General features: G+C 41.5%; 1 long non-coding RNA gene across 4 annotated transcripts in view; it reads left to right on the forward strand.

Annotated features, from left to right (window-relative positions):
- LOC146444219 (uncharacterized) overlaps positions 1 to 12,611 on the forward strand; it is a 299,825-nt gene that overhangs the window by 278,771 nt on the left and 8,443 nt on the right. For 2 of the 4 annotated variants that reach the window (XR_014849725.1, XR_014849722.1), the window contains one exon: positions 2,089 to 2,172. This is a non-coding gene — a long non-coding RNA (uncharacterized LOC146444219). Of the gene's footprint in view, positions 1 to 2,088; positions 2,173 to 4,782; positions 4,935 to 5,254; positions 5,472 to 12,611 lie in introns of those variants that run through there. The other 2 variants (XR_014849723.1, XR_014849724.1) reach the window with 2 other exon arrangements.

Below are 12,611 nucleotides of genomic sequence, written 5' to 3' on the forward strand. Positions count from 1 at the left end.
CTGCCCTCCTGCCCTCCTGCACGGTGTAGCGATGGCTTGGGGCTCCCCTTTGCCCTCCCCCTTTCTCAGTGCCTGGGGCTGGAGAATGATTTCTGAAATCATCTGGCTAATGTCATTTACCAGGATCACTGTTTTCCTTTTGTCCAGCTCAGTGTAACCCAGAGGCAAAACTGTGCTGGTCCCTGACACAGCAGGCACTGAGTGCTTTGGCCACTTCATACAGCAGCTCCAAGCCCAGTTCCCAGGACTTTTCTGCTGAAGCACTGGGAAATTAGAGATCCCCATGCACCTCAAGGCAGCTGGTGTGAACAAAAGGTACCCAGCTCAGCAGCTCAGTCATCATAGGACCCCCTTGCCACCAGCTCCTTGGCTTCCTCACCTCCCTGTCCAGCCAGCCTCAAAGTCTGTCCCTCCTCTGCACCTCTGGGGAGAGACTCCACAGTCCTGGCTTTGCTCAGCCTCTGGCATGAACATTGCTGTGAGATGTTCAGTGCTTTCGCCTTCATGCTCACCTCTGAACTCAGCTTGGTAGGACTTCACACAATTGTTTGATTTCATCTTGTGAGTCAAGAGGTGGATGCATAGGCCCCTTGGTACCTGCTGGCAGGAAAGAGAGGTGATGTCAGGTGGTTTGGGACACCTCTGCAACCTGACAGGGACACACTCCAGCCCAGAGCCTTCCTGGTGTCCTTGGACAAGCAAGGCACTTCTTGCTCACCACTGAAACAGGCCCTGCTCTGTGAGGCTGAGGTTTCCTGGCTGGGAGGCCACACACACAATCATTGGATAACACAGTGTGAAACCTCAGCCTCAGCTTCCTTCTCAGTTATATTCTGTCCTCTGCTTCTTCAGACTTTTCTGGAGCTTTTCTTTGGGGTAGGCATTTATTCAGAGCGCTTTCCTCCTAGATTTGTCTCTAACCTGAGGCAAGACTTCAGCCCTATGGTTCAACAGCAAATGGACCATTTCCTCACTGTACCATACCCCATGGTGTTTTGGTGAGGAAAACCTTAGGGTTAGCAAGCACCAGAGTAGAGGGAGTGTTATGCACAACTTCTTTTTTGCACAACTTCTTTTTTGCACAACTTCTCTGACTTTTCCCAGACTCTTGTTCCAAGCAGTTAGGTGTTCCATTTGCACCTCCAGCAGCCACAGTGTCAGTAATTCTTAATTTAAACGATTTAGCTGAGTTTCCCATCAAAACAATATTTTTCTTCTTTCCCCTCAGGATGTAGATCTCTGCTCCAGCTGCTTCCCTTTGACAGATTCACGGTAATAAAAAATAAAGTAAGAAAACTGTTATTTTGCTTTCAAACACAAATCTTTTGTGACAGATTAGACATGGAGGGATAACCTACCCGGCTGGAGGAGTCAGGTATTTATCTGCAGGACTGCACAGCTATATTCAGCAAAGACATGGTACCAGCAGCTTGATCTTGGTCATGTGAATAACCTTTCAAAACCTTTTAAAACCCAAGGGACTGCTTAAAGGGAACTTGCACAGAAATGACAATCTTTATCAGTCATGAAGGTTTCTGCACTGAAAGCCTCAGCTCTGCCACACAGCCCTCGTGGTCCCCCCAGTTCCAAGTGCCCACCCTCAGCTGAGGCTGAGCAGCAAGGGACCAGCAGCCAGCCCACAGCTGCCTCATGCCACACTGGATATCTCAAATCCCTAAAATACAGCTCTTGGGAGCTTCAAAACCTGACAGCTATCACAAAACTTAAACCTACTGTATGGTGAGGAAGAGCCATACCCAAAGAGGAAAACTACCATTTTGATGAAAAGTCACATGTCGCTGTTGAGCAGCTAGCAGAGTAATGAATGCATCAGTTCTCAGTGGCAAGAAGGAATGACCTTTATTGTTTTGATTTCATCACATATATAGAGTTCTCAAAAGTCACCCAGATTGGTCAGTCAGAAGCCTTCCCCCAGGCCTGATTGGCCAGGCCTGCACTGCCCAAGTTCTGGGACACTGTTCCATCAACATCCAAACTTTATCTTTATTTATAAAAAAAAAGAAAATTTCTCATGGGAAAAACCTGTGCTAGCCACAGCCACATACATAAAGATTTGTGTGTTCCTAGGTATTTCTGTCTGGCTTGAAAGGACCTGAAGAGAGGCTGAAGATGGAGAGTTAGGCAGAAGATGGCTTCCCACCAGAGCCCCCTGTAAGTATTGATCTGTAAGGCATTTTTGGGGCAAATAAAAAACAAATAGATGCTTTTCTGTTTATGTTAAAGTGCTGCTTGCATTTAAAATGGGAAGAGAGAGAGGAGCACATTTCACATTTTCTTGTGGATCATAAGCTTTCCAGGGAAAACCAAACTGCTTCTTTAGGAGCATGCAAATCCTGTGGGAAGGCTGTGGGACAGGTGTTCCCCAATGTATTGGGCATATCAAACCCCATGCAGCAAGGGAATCCAGGGTAATTAGGTCTGAAGGCACATGCAAGGGGCAGTCTGATGCTAACACAGTAATTAAGCCCCCAAGCAAGTACTGGGAGAGCAGGGATGCTGTTCTCTGCTCCACTCTCTACCAGAAAGCACTGGACATGTGGTGAGGCCACACCACTGCCCCAGGCAGCCAGGCTTGCAGGCAGGATTTAACATTCCTCTATTTCCCCAGTGGGCAGCTCCTGGCAGCACCCTGCCCTGCAGGTTCTCTTCATCCTCCTGAAGGCTCTTGGACTCTCCTCACCCTGTCTGTAAAGTTTCCAGCCATCAGCATCTACACCTTCTCAGTGAATCCACTGTGACTAATTTACAGTTTCTTCCCTGATTGATTAATTTGGAATGAGAGACAAATCGTTAAAACTCAGGCCTTCCATTGATAATTTGCAAATGGGAAAAATGGTTCAATTCTTGGTATTGATCATTAGTTACATCCACTTCCTCACAATTACACATAACATGGCATTTGTTGCTTGGATCATGCAGGTTAAAGCCACATCTAGAAAGAAAATATGCCTCCCTGTGGCTCACTGCAAAGCACCTTGTCTTCCACAAAACAACTGCAGGAGCAGGAAAGAAAAAGAAGCAATATGCTGCCTTAAAAAACATGCTTGTGCTCCTGTGGAGAACAGAAAGGTCTTCATTTATTGGCTGCAAGAAAAAAAGGTTAAGGTCCAGGACAGCATGGTGATTCAAACCTTACAAACACAGACTGGAATTCGTTGAATCTTCCAAGTTAATGCACAAACAGCCAGGCCAAAGTAAAAATTTTTACAAAGCTAAAAAGCATTTCTGGCTTAATAAAAGCTAGTTATAAAGTTGGGAACTGAATATCCATCCTGCCCATCCCTCTGACAGGACCCCATAGGCCCTGTCTGTGTCCATGTATGTCTCCAAGGTCCCTCCAGGTGTGAAAGCCTCTCCCATCTCCTCCTCTGCTTTTGGCATCATGATGTGCCATCAGTCTGCCTGACCCAGAGAAGTCCAGATCACAGAGGACTTTAACATGATGAGCCAACAGAAAATACCATCAGGCCACACTTTCCTGGGGCACAAATCCCTGTCAGTGTATCAAATTGAGCAATGGAGTAGGAAAGTGTGAAAGGAAAGCTGTCAGGGGAAACACACAGTGGAGCTGGTTGTGCATATGTCTGAAAGGCCCTAAAAGACTGCAGGCAATGTGACACTTCCAAAACATGTCACCTGTGTAAGGCAGGTCAAAGTGTGATCATCAGCTCAGTGTCCTGCACTGTCCCTGTGCTGTGCTGATGGCAGCATCCCTCTCAGGGCCACTGCACCTCCCTGCACCTCCCTGCTGCTGCCTCTCACCTCCCACTGCTGCTGCTGCCTACAGTGGGACAGGCTGCACTTCACTGCCTTCAGTTCACACTTTTGTGCATCCCCACCTTCTGCCTGATTCCTGTCTGGATGTTTTAACACTGCAGAGCAGCTTCTTCCAGCATCCTCTCCTTCAGCCCAGCAGTGGAGGAAAAATCCTCTCCACAGCCCCAGGTACAGCAGGATGGCAAGTGGTGATAAACATGAGTGAGACTAAGTGCTGCCTTGAAATTCAAAGCAAGAGCTTTGAACATTGTGTTTTCTTTCTGTGCTTAGAAATGGAATTTCTCTTTTTGACAAAAAAACCCCTAGCACCCTCCATGCTTTGCACAGCCAAAATTAATGCAGCAGGGACAATATGCTGAAACATTCCAACCAGGCAAAAAATCTTACATAGGTAAAACTTGAAGATTTTACCCTTCATTAGCAAAATGCCATCACAGTTAATTCAAAAGTTGGAATTATTTAAAACCTGATGTATATTAATCCAAAAGCAATTCTAAATGGATGGCTCACTTAGCACCTGTATTCAGTGTTGAAGCTCTTGCTAAATCCAAAATAGCCTTTATTTTATTATAGTAATAACCACCACACCAGATGCTTTAGCCTATATTTCATATTTGAAGGTACTACTGATATAAAAATAATACCCTGTAAGATGGTCCTACACGGTGCAGTCTATGGCTAGAAGAGACAAGAAAAAAAGAATAGCCAGGCAAAGAATTATCACCTTTATTATACAGCTGAGGAGCAGAGGCACTGAGTGATTAGCTGTCTTGCTCATAATACCACTGGAAGGCTATACCCAGACCTAATAGGGTCTGGTTGTGCCAGACAATATGTTCTCACTACACTGCCATCTTTCTTCACTGGTGTAAATGGCTTATTTTAAAAGTAGATTTTCATTGGCATCAACTTGGTTAAAGACACCCAATTTCTCATGGCTGAATCATACATTAAAGCTGAATAACCCTTATTCTTCTGCTGCAGATGACTGCTGTGGACAGCTGTAGTTATAGGCCCTCAAACACTACAAAAGAAGAAACACATTAATTTTAATAAAGAAAAAAAAAAATCACTGAAGTTTTCGGACCTGAAGAGAACATTAAGAAAAGATCTTATTATCCTTAACTCTGTGTGTTCTTGTATACAGTATATGTGTTCAGTATACAGTTCTGTATACTGTATTGTGATTCTGTGATTCTGGGCAATATTGCCATAAAAACTGCAAGATTTAAAGAACTAGTAATATCCCTGACATACACTGGAGATATAATAACCTGGGGCACAATGTTCAAAATCCATCTGATTCCAGGTGACTACAGCCAGAAGTAACCCCATGCTAACTTTTCTAGCAGTTACATGTTTTATAAGAATATTTAATTGGAAGTGTAACATTGGATGCCAGGATTACAAATAAAGTAATGGTGCATTAGTTGCTTTCTCTTTTTTTTTTTTTAAGTTGCACCTGGGCTTCTAAATTTTGATGTAACTAAATGAAGACAAGAAAATGTGAATCACTTGAGAGTTCTGAGCAGCTATTAAGGAAAGGAGTGATGGTTGGCCCTAAAAATAAAGCAGTGGAAGAGCAGCCCTGATGTTCCAGGTGGTCTGTGTTCCTACAAACCACCATAAAGAGTAAAGCAGCTGTGTCTCTGCAGTCCCCATTGGAGCTAATCTGGAAATACAAATAACCAGACCTGGTTTTGTGTTGCAGACTGACTTTTTCTGCCTGGAAAATGGCTCTCCCTGGGATTTCCAGCTCTCTAAAGCCCACCCACACAAGTCCGACTGTTGCATTTCCTTGGCACCAAATTTTCCTCGGCACCAAATTTTCCTCATGGACTTCTGCTTTTGCCCTCCATGTCCTCAGGAGCTGCAGGAGCTGTGTCTGGTGTTGATGCCTCTCAGCTGACTGGCAGCAGGTGGGCACAGTAATGGTCTCTTCTCTCCCTATTTTTACCCAACCTTTATTTCCTCACATTAGCTAGCTACTTTATTTGTGAGATAAAATTAATGGCCCATGTGCAATCTATTCCAAGTCTTTCCCAGACAGCAAATTTTGGCAGCACTTAATCTGAATGTCAGGGGTTCTGCTAACCAGTTTTCAGCTTCTGGTCCTCACCAGGAGGAGCTCAGCTACTTATGCCTTGTAATACATTGCTTCCCTATTCACTAGAGAGCCCAGTCAGGCAAAAAGGCTGTTCTTTATCTCAGAGAGAATACATCTATGGATTTGCCAAAAAGACACAAATGAGAGATGAAACAAATGTGGAGAGGACAAAGACAAGGCAAGATGACAGCAGAATTCATCATTGCTTCCATATTCCAAGCAGCTCTGAGAGCCAGCTGTGAGCTCTTTGCAGCACTCATCACACTGCAAACAGTGGTGGGTTTAAAATATTATTCAGGCAAGAAAGGGTGTCCTATTATTGCCCTAACTTTCCCAGCCAATCTACCTTTTGCAGCAGACATCTATGCTTTCATAAAATTGCCTTTCTTTTTTCCTCTCTTACCATTCATAACTGTGCATAAATCTCTATCACGGAAGTTTGCTACTCTTGTGAGACCACTTTCTGCAATTTAAAGAGCTGAGAAACACATTACATTGTTAGTCAAAAGGGCAGGAGATAAAAGGTTTGAGATTTCTAACTTAATTTGAGATATTCTGTGCTTCTGTTGAGCAATAATGTTAAAAGTAAAGTGTGGGTGGGCACTGGTTTTATAGTGTCTGAAGTTCTCAGGGCCTCTTCCCAACAACACTGCAATAATTACATTACTGTACAAGCCACCATGCAGAGAATGACATTATGTTCCAAACCTGTGGAAGAAAACCAAGACAGAGCCAATAAGGAAATGTTTTCTTCTGAGTGTGTGAAGCATTGAAGGCCAATTGATTTTTCAGAGGAGTCAAAAGCAATATGTATCTCCTCAGCATCTTGAAATCCAGGTCCAATCGTACTTTTACTTTGTAATTGTGTCAAACAGGCTGTTTTCATGGTTTTCATGGTTTTCATGGTTCCCAGAACATCTTTCTCCTATTGCAAGTCAGGTTGCTTCATTATTTCTAGTGGGAAAAGAAATATTTTGTGGGGAGTCAGGCAACTGGACAAATTTCAGAGGGCAGCATTTCTTTAAGTAGGAACAACATAAAAAACAACCTAAGTGTTCACATTTACAGAAGGCTGGATTTTCAGAGTAACGTGCACATTTGGAGGGGAACACCGTGATCTTGTAGTAGGAGGGTAGTGCAGCTTCTTACAAGGTAATGGAGATGAAATAGAAACAAAAACTTTACACCAAAATTTCTCCTCTTCATAATTACTTTGGGTTCCCCATGGTACTTGAGCCTTTCCTTTTGTGATACACCATGATGGTTGAGCCAAAGCTGTGTGGTTTGTGGGTCTCTGCTGGGATAAAGCTAAGGCAGGTTTTCAAGCTAGGATTTTCTCCATAGGTAGTTTGCCATATGCCTTGGTTCCCTGATGCCATTTTAGGTCATACTGTAAGAAGGGAGTATGTGTGAATTTTAATTGTAGCCAAACCAGGAAATCACCTCACTCTCAGTGCACAGGGTGGGTGAACTCTGCATTTCAGTGCCTTCTGAAAGGGTGTGGGTTCAAGGTTATACTTTCTGTTAGCCATCTGTCCTTTAAATATTTTCCTTTTTTCCGGCTAGGTGGCATGCCAGAGCCCATAAACCTCTTAATATTCTAGCTTTACCACACAGCTTTTGCAAACAAGGTCATAGAGAACAGAGGAAAAACATATAATTAATAATTATCAAGACTTACTGCTGTGTGGGCTGCAAGTCCCTGCTCAGAAATTAGAACCAAATTGTTCCAGGCTTTAAAAAAGGTAGTTAAAATATCTAGCATACTTAAATTATCTCCTCTGAGAGACTACACCAGCTCCATTAGCTCCCTGCATGTGTTTTGCTCCATGCCAACACGTAACACATACTTCAAATCACAGCAGCCAGTTCCTTCCCATTGCACTTGCCTCACTCCCCTCCCTGAAATGTCTTTCCAGTTCCCCTTGCCTTGTCTCCTTCACCCCAGGCCTCTGTTAATGCCAGCTGATCTGGAACAGACACAGATTATTTAGCAAAGCAGGGAAAAAAGGGAAAATATTTCAAATACTTTTGAAATAGCTGCAAAAATAAGTAGTGCAATAATAGTCAGTTTAGGAGTCCTCCAGGTTTGTTTCAGTCACTGAAATGAGAGGGAACTACCAAGAAAGGTAAACCCTTGTCCATGGTATTTCTAAGCAACTTGATTTAAACAGTATATGGTGGCACACATTATCAAAACCTGAAAGTTATCCAGGGAATTACTAAGGGTGCATAGTTTTTAGGACAAGGAAGCACAAGTATGTTACCTAATCTGACTGCATAATCCTGAATGTTGAATTTGTGTCATGTTCCCCCAGGTTATCCAGTAGTTTATTATTATGTAAAGAATTATTTTCTAGGCAAAAGTGTTTATATAACAATCTAGGACTCATTAATTTACCAGTGAATTTCCAGAAAGAAATTTACTTTGGGTTTGGAAACTTGACAAGTTGAGTATACATCCCTACAAGAGACATCTGTAAGGGGTGGACAAACACTCCCAGAAAAGTTCTCCCTAGAAGTCTCTCCTCCTCTTGGAAAGTAGCCCCTTTGTTTCAGATTTTATATATTCCCTTATCAAACATTACGCTTGTTCTTTGCCCAGAGACAAGGTTTGTGGTTAGTCAAATAGTACTTCAAAGGCATCTATTGTCTCCTAGTAAAATAATAAATTATTGACTCTTAGGTTGTGATATAAACATATTCACCTAGAAAATAATTACTTATGTTCTTCTGGCAAATAATAGAAGGAAATCAGATTAAGAGCATTTATTCCATAAATAAAAAGTAAGCTTGTATCCAAACATCTGTCACCAAATTAAATGTTTCTGCAACCCAAATCCATTTGTTAATTGTCTCCTCTCTGCCTGGAATGCAGCTGTTTAAGTAATTTCTGAAGTAGCATCTATGTCACTGACAGACATCTGTGCAGAATCAGTGATGTGCAGAGAATACTCTATTTATAGAGAGGCAATCATTCCTTCCTTGTCTTCCCTCCTCCCACCCACAGCTCTTTGCAGTGATATCAGGGGAGTCCCAATCATGGCATTAATTTCTTTTCAGCTGAAAAGTACCCATAAACTTTAGTCAAGAACAAATGAGTAAAGGAAAGTGAAGATCATTTTTCTTGTGCTGAAAAATATTTTTAGATACCAACCGTGGAGATTTCTTAATATTAGAAAAGGGCAGGATTTGCTGAAATAGAAAGAACATAAAAATAACATTTTACAAATAGTATAGCATCTATTATTTATCATAGCAGTCTTTGGGTAAAGGCCCAAAGCAAAATATTTTACTTTGAAGATGAAACAAAAAGAGGAGACAACTATTTCAAAACATTTTTGTATTTTCTTTATGAAAATGTTTTTTTGAAACATAGCTTCTACCTAAAACAATATTTCTGGAGAAAAAGAAAGGAGTTTTAGTTCTTTCCAAATGCTTGTAGAAGAAAGAAGAAAATTCTGTACAATGTTTCATAGATGAAAAACATTCTGTGAAGATACCAGTTCTACTTAATTTTCTATGGCTTTCCAAGGAGCTGGGATGCTCCCATTCCACAGCAAGCACACTGCATTATTAACTTATCTCAGTAGTTCTCGTGTTCCAGCCCCAGAATAACTGTATTTGATTGAATGCTCCTTAGGAAAAGGAATAGGAAAGTTCTTGAGAAACTTTGTAGTGAAACACATACAAATTATAGTATTATTTAAGAGTAAAACATTTCAAAATGTACTTTATTTTACAGTGTGAGAGGCTATTCAAATATTAAAGATCATATATTATTCACTGAAAAAGAAAATGAGTTAGTGCTCTGAAATGGAACATACACAGCAGGGCAGAAAATTCTGACATGACATAGCTGTGAATGTGAAGGCATTCTAGTTAGTAATTGTTTCCAGGAATCCTGTGCTTGACAGCAGGCTTTATACAGGGATAGTTTAAGTGAAAAAACCAAACAAAACTCCTGTGAAATGTCTTCAGCACCAAAGAAATGACTACACAGGTCCAGTGTGAAGGGAATTTATAGATTTTGTGCTTACTGTTATTTTCAGAATAATATTTTTGCTTAACCATCTGCATTGCATAAAATAAATTTCCATATGCTGGTTTATGCATCTCTGCTCAGAATAGCAAAGGATCCTATGATGACTTTGAGGAAGCCAGGGTAACCTGGGATTCTCATATTTTTTCTGGGTCTTAGCAAAGGCCATTGCACAAAATTAGCCAATTTTTTCACCATTCAACAATTTAATTCATGTCAGTATTTTTATTTGCAAATTTTTCCTGTGCACAGTCTGTGCTAACAAAACCAACTTCCATTAGAAAAACTTCTAAATAAAATGAGATACTTGCAATGATCAAGAGATACAACTATTATTTGTGAACACCTATTCTGCAATCTATCTTAGTTCAGTGCCTGTCAAGGTTGGTGTTAGCTCCGTGCATTGTATAGCCTGCTAACTGGAATGAATATCCTCCACAGTTAGCTGAAAACCTTTCTGCAGCATGGGTTGGGGTGATCTGTTGGATTTTCCTAGACTAAGAGAAATATCAAAACATTTAAAAGTACTCTGCATGGAACCAACTTGCCATTCAAGCTCTGCTAAAAGGCAGTTCTGCAGCTGCCTGTTCTGTAGACTCCCTTCATGTTATTGATGTCAAATGTTTTTGCACCTCATGCAGCCAGGCTTGGTTCTGCTTCTGTTTCTGACTGAGGTCAGGCCAGACAGGGCTCTGGGCAGCCTGATCTGGTGGTGGCATCCCTGGGGAGGAGGTGTGGGACAAGGTGGTCTTTAAGGTCCCTTCCAACCCAAACCAATCTATGATTCCATGATCAGCAAAGCTAAGCTTGCGTTGCTAATTCCACCAAGACCCTGTATAAACCCACAAAAAGAGAGTAATTTGTTTTTCCAAACCTGATAAACCATCCAGCAGACTGATCTGTTTTCCCCCAAACTAAACTGTCCAAGAGCCCAATGTGACTTCTTTGACATGAATACAGTCTACATACTAAGACAAATTTAGGCACAACCTTTGAAAGTTTGAAGAGAAACAAGTGCCCTCTTCACAACTGCTGATGCTCATGGGAGAGAAAACCAGAGTCTGACCAGATACCAACTAATTTAAAAGCCCACATGGCAGAGCACATCACAGAGCAGTCCAGACTCCCAAAGCAGCACTGCCCCAGCAGAAAGAATGCCAGGAAAACATTTAGCAGAGAACAACTTGAGGCTAAACTTTGTGTTAATTTGCTCCCCTACCTCAATCTTTTCCTTTTTCTGAAGGCTTTTACAACCACTGCATTTGTCAATGTCAGACATGGATGAAATGCATGGCAGTCAGGACAGAGATTAGTGGAAAACTGGCCAAGGGTTGCTCCCTCCATTCAGTCAGGTCCTTGTGTCTCGAAGCATGACAGCTTAAATTTTTTAAAGCAGTTGTGTAAAATTGAGACTGCATTTGTGTCCCCTGCAGCAGCAGGTCACTCTGCCCTCTGCCCTGGCCAGGAAGGCTCATCTTCCTGGCAGGGAGCAGAGAGAACATCATTTAAATTAACTCCTTGGCTGCCCATGAAGAACTACTCCACAGCAGGCTGGGAAAGTACCACACTGCTTCTGAGGGCAAAACCACCTGCTCATGGTGAAGGACAAAAAGTCCAGTTTAATGCATTGTCCATGTGTGTGGTGCTCTCTGGGCTCCATGTCTTTCCTCCTAAATGATGAGGCCACAGGTGTACTTGAAAGCCAGGGGGCAGAGAGATGAATTTGCTGTCATCCTTTTTTTTTTAGTTTGTGTCAATTTTACTTTATTTTGCCAACAACCCCAAGAAGGAGTTTAGTTGCTGACCTTTCTTAGCTGTGTTGTTACATGTCTGAAAATCAATTTCTAGAGTTATCTGTTGTCTTTTTTTTTTTTTTTTGCCTCCCCTGTAGCACTTTGAAATGTGTAGGCTGGGAAGAGATAAAGTGATATAGGTTTGCTGGACTGACATAAATGTAACAGGGACACAATTTATGACTCAGCTCATTCATGGTAGATTATATGCTCTTGAGATACTTGATGATTTATAGCTGATGTAAATTGTGATACTTACTGTGCCATTAGCAAAGCCATTATCTCTGTCGTGAAAACTTAGAATCAATACATGTCAGCAGAGACAGAAACAGTATTGTGAGCTTGCTGATAAAAATGGGTTTGTGGAGAAGCATTCTAGGATTCCATTTGACATAGCCCTTTCAGAATTCTGAGAACAGCAATTCCACTAATGAAAATCCCGAAGTAAGGTAATGTCTTTTGCAATTATTATGTATGTGGAAATGGCCAGAGTGCATTAGCAGCCTCCCTCAAAACAGGATTTTGCAAGTCACAAATAGGAAAACTAGCCTGTGACATGATGCTGACAGCCATTTTCTAGATACTAACTAATAATATCTTGAAATATTGCTTTTTTATCATGCAAATTAATTGCCAGAATTAATTAATTTTATTCTGAAATTAAAGAATTTTTTTTTTGAGAAATGCAGTATTAATTAAAGCCTTTTGCCAAAGAAGAGGATCAGCACCATACATTTAGTCCACTGAGAACAGACTGGGTATCATACTGGACATACAAAGCAAACATCTGAGCTAGAGCTATAGTGAGCAAGACACTCACTGCAGTCAGTTCACAATAAATAGTCACACAAACTATTTGCTCAAAATCAGT

The sequence above is a fragment of the Lichenostomus cassidix genome, chromosome 1 (genome assembly GCF_008360975.1).
Source record: "Lichenostomus cassidix isolate B80296 chromosome 1, HeHo_3.0, whole genome shotgun sequence".
Classification (NCBI taxonomy): domain Eukaryota; kingdom Metazoa; phylum Chordata; class Aves; order Passeriformes; family Meliphagidae; genus Lichenostomus; species Lichenostomus cassidix.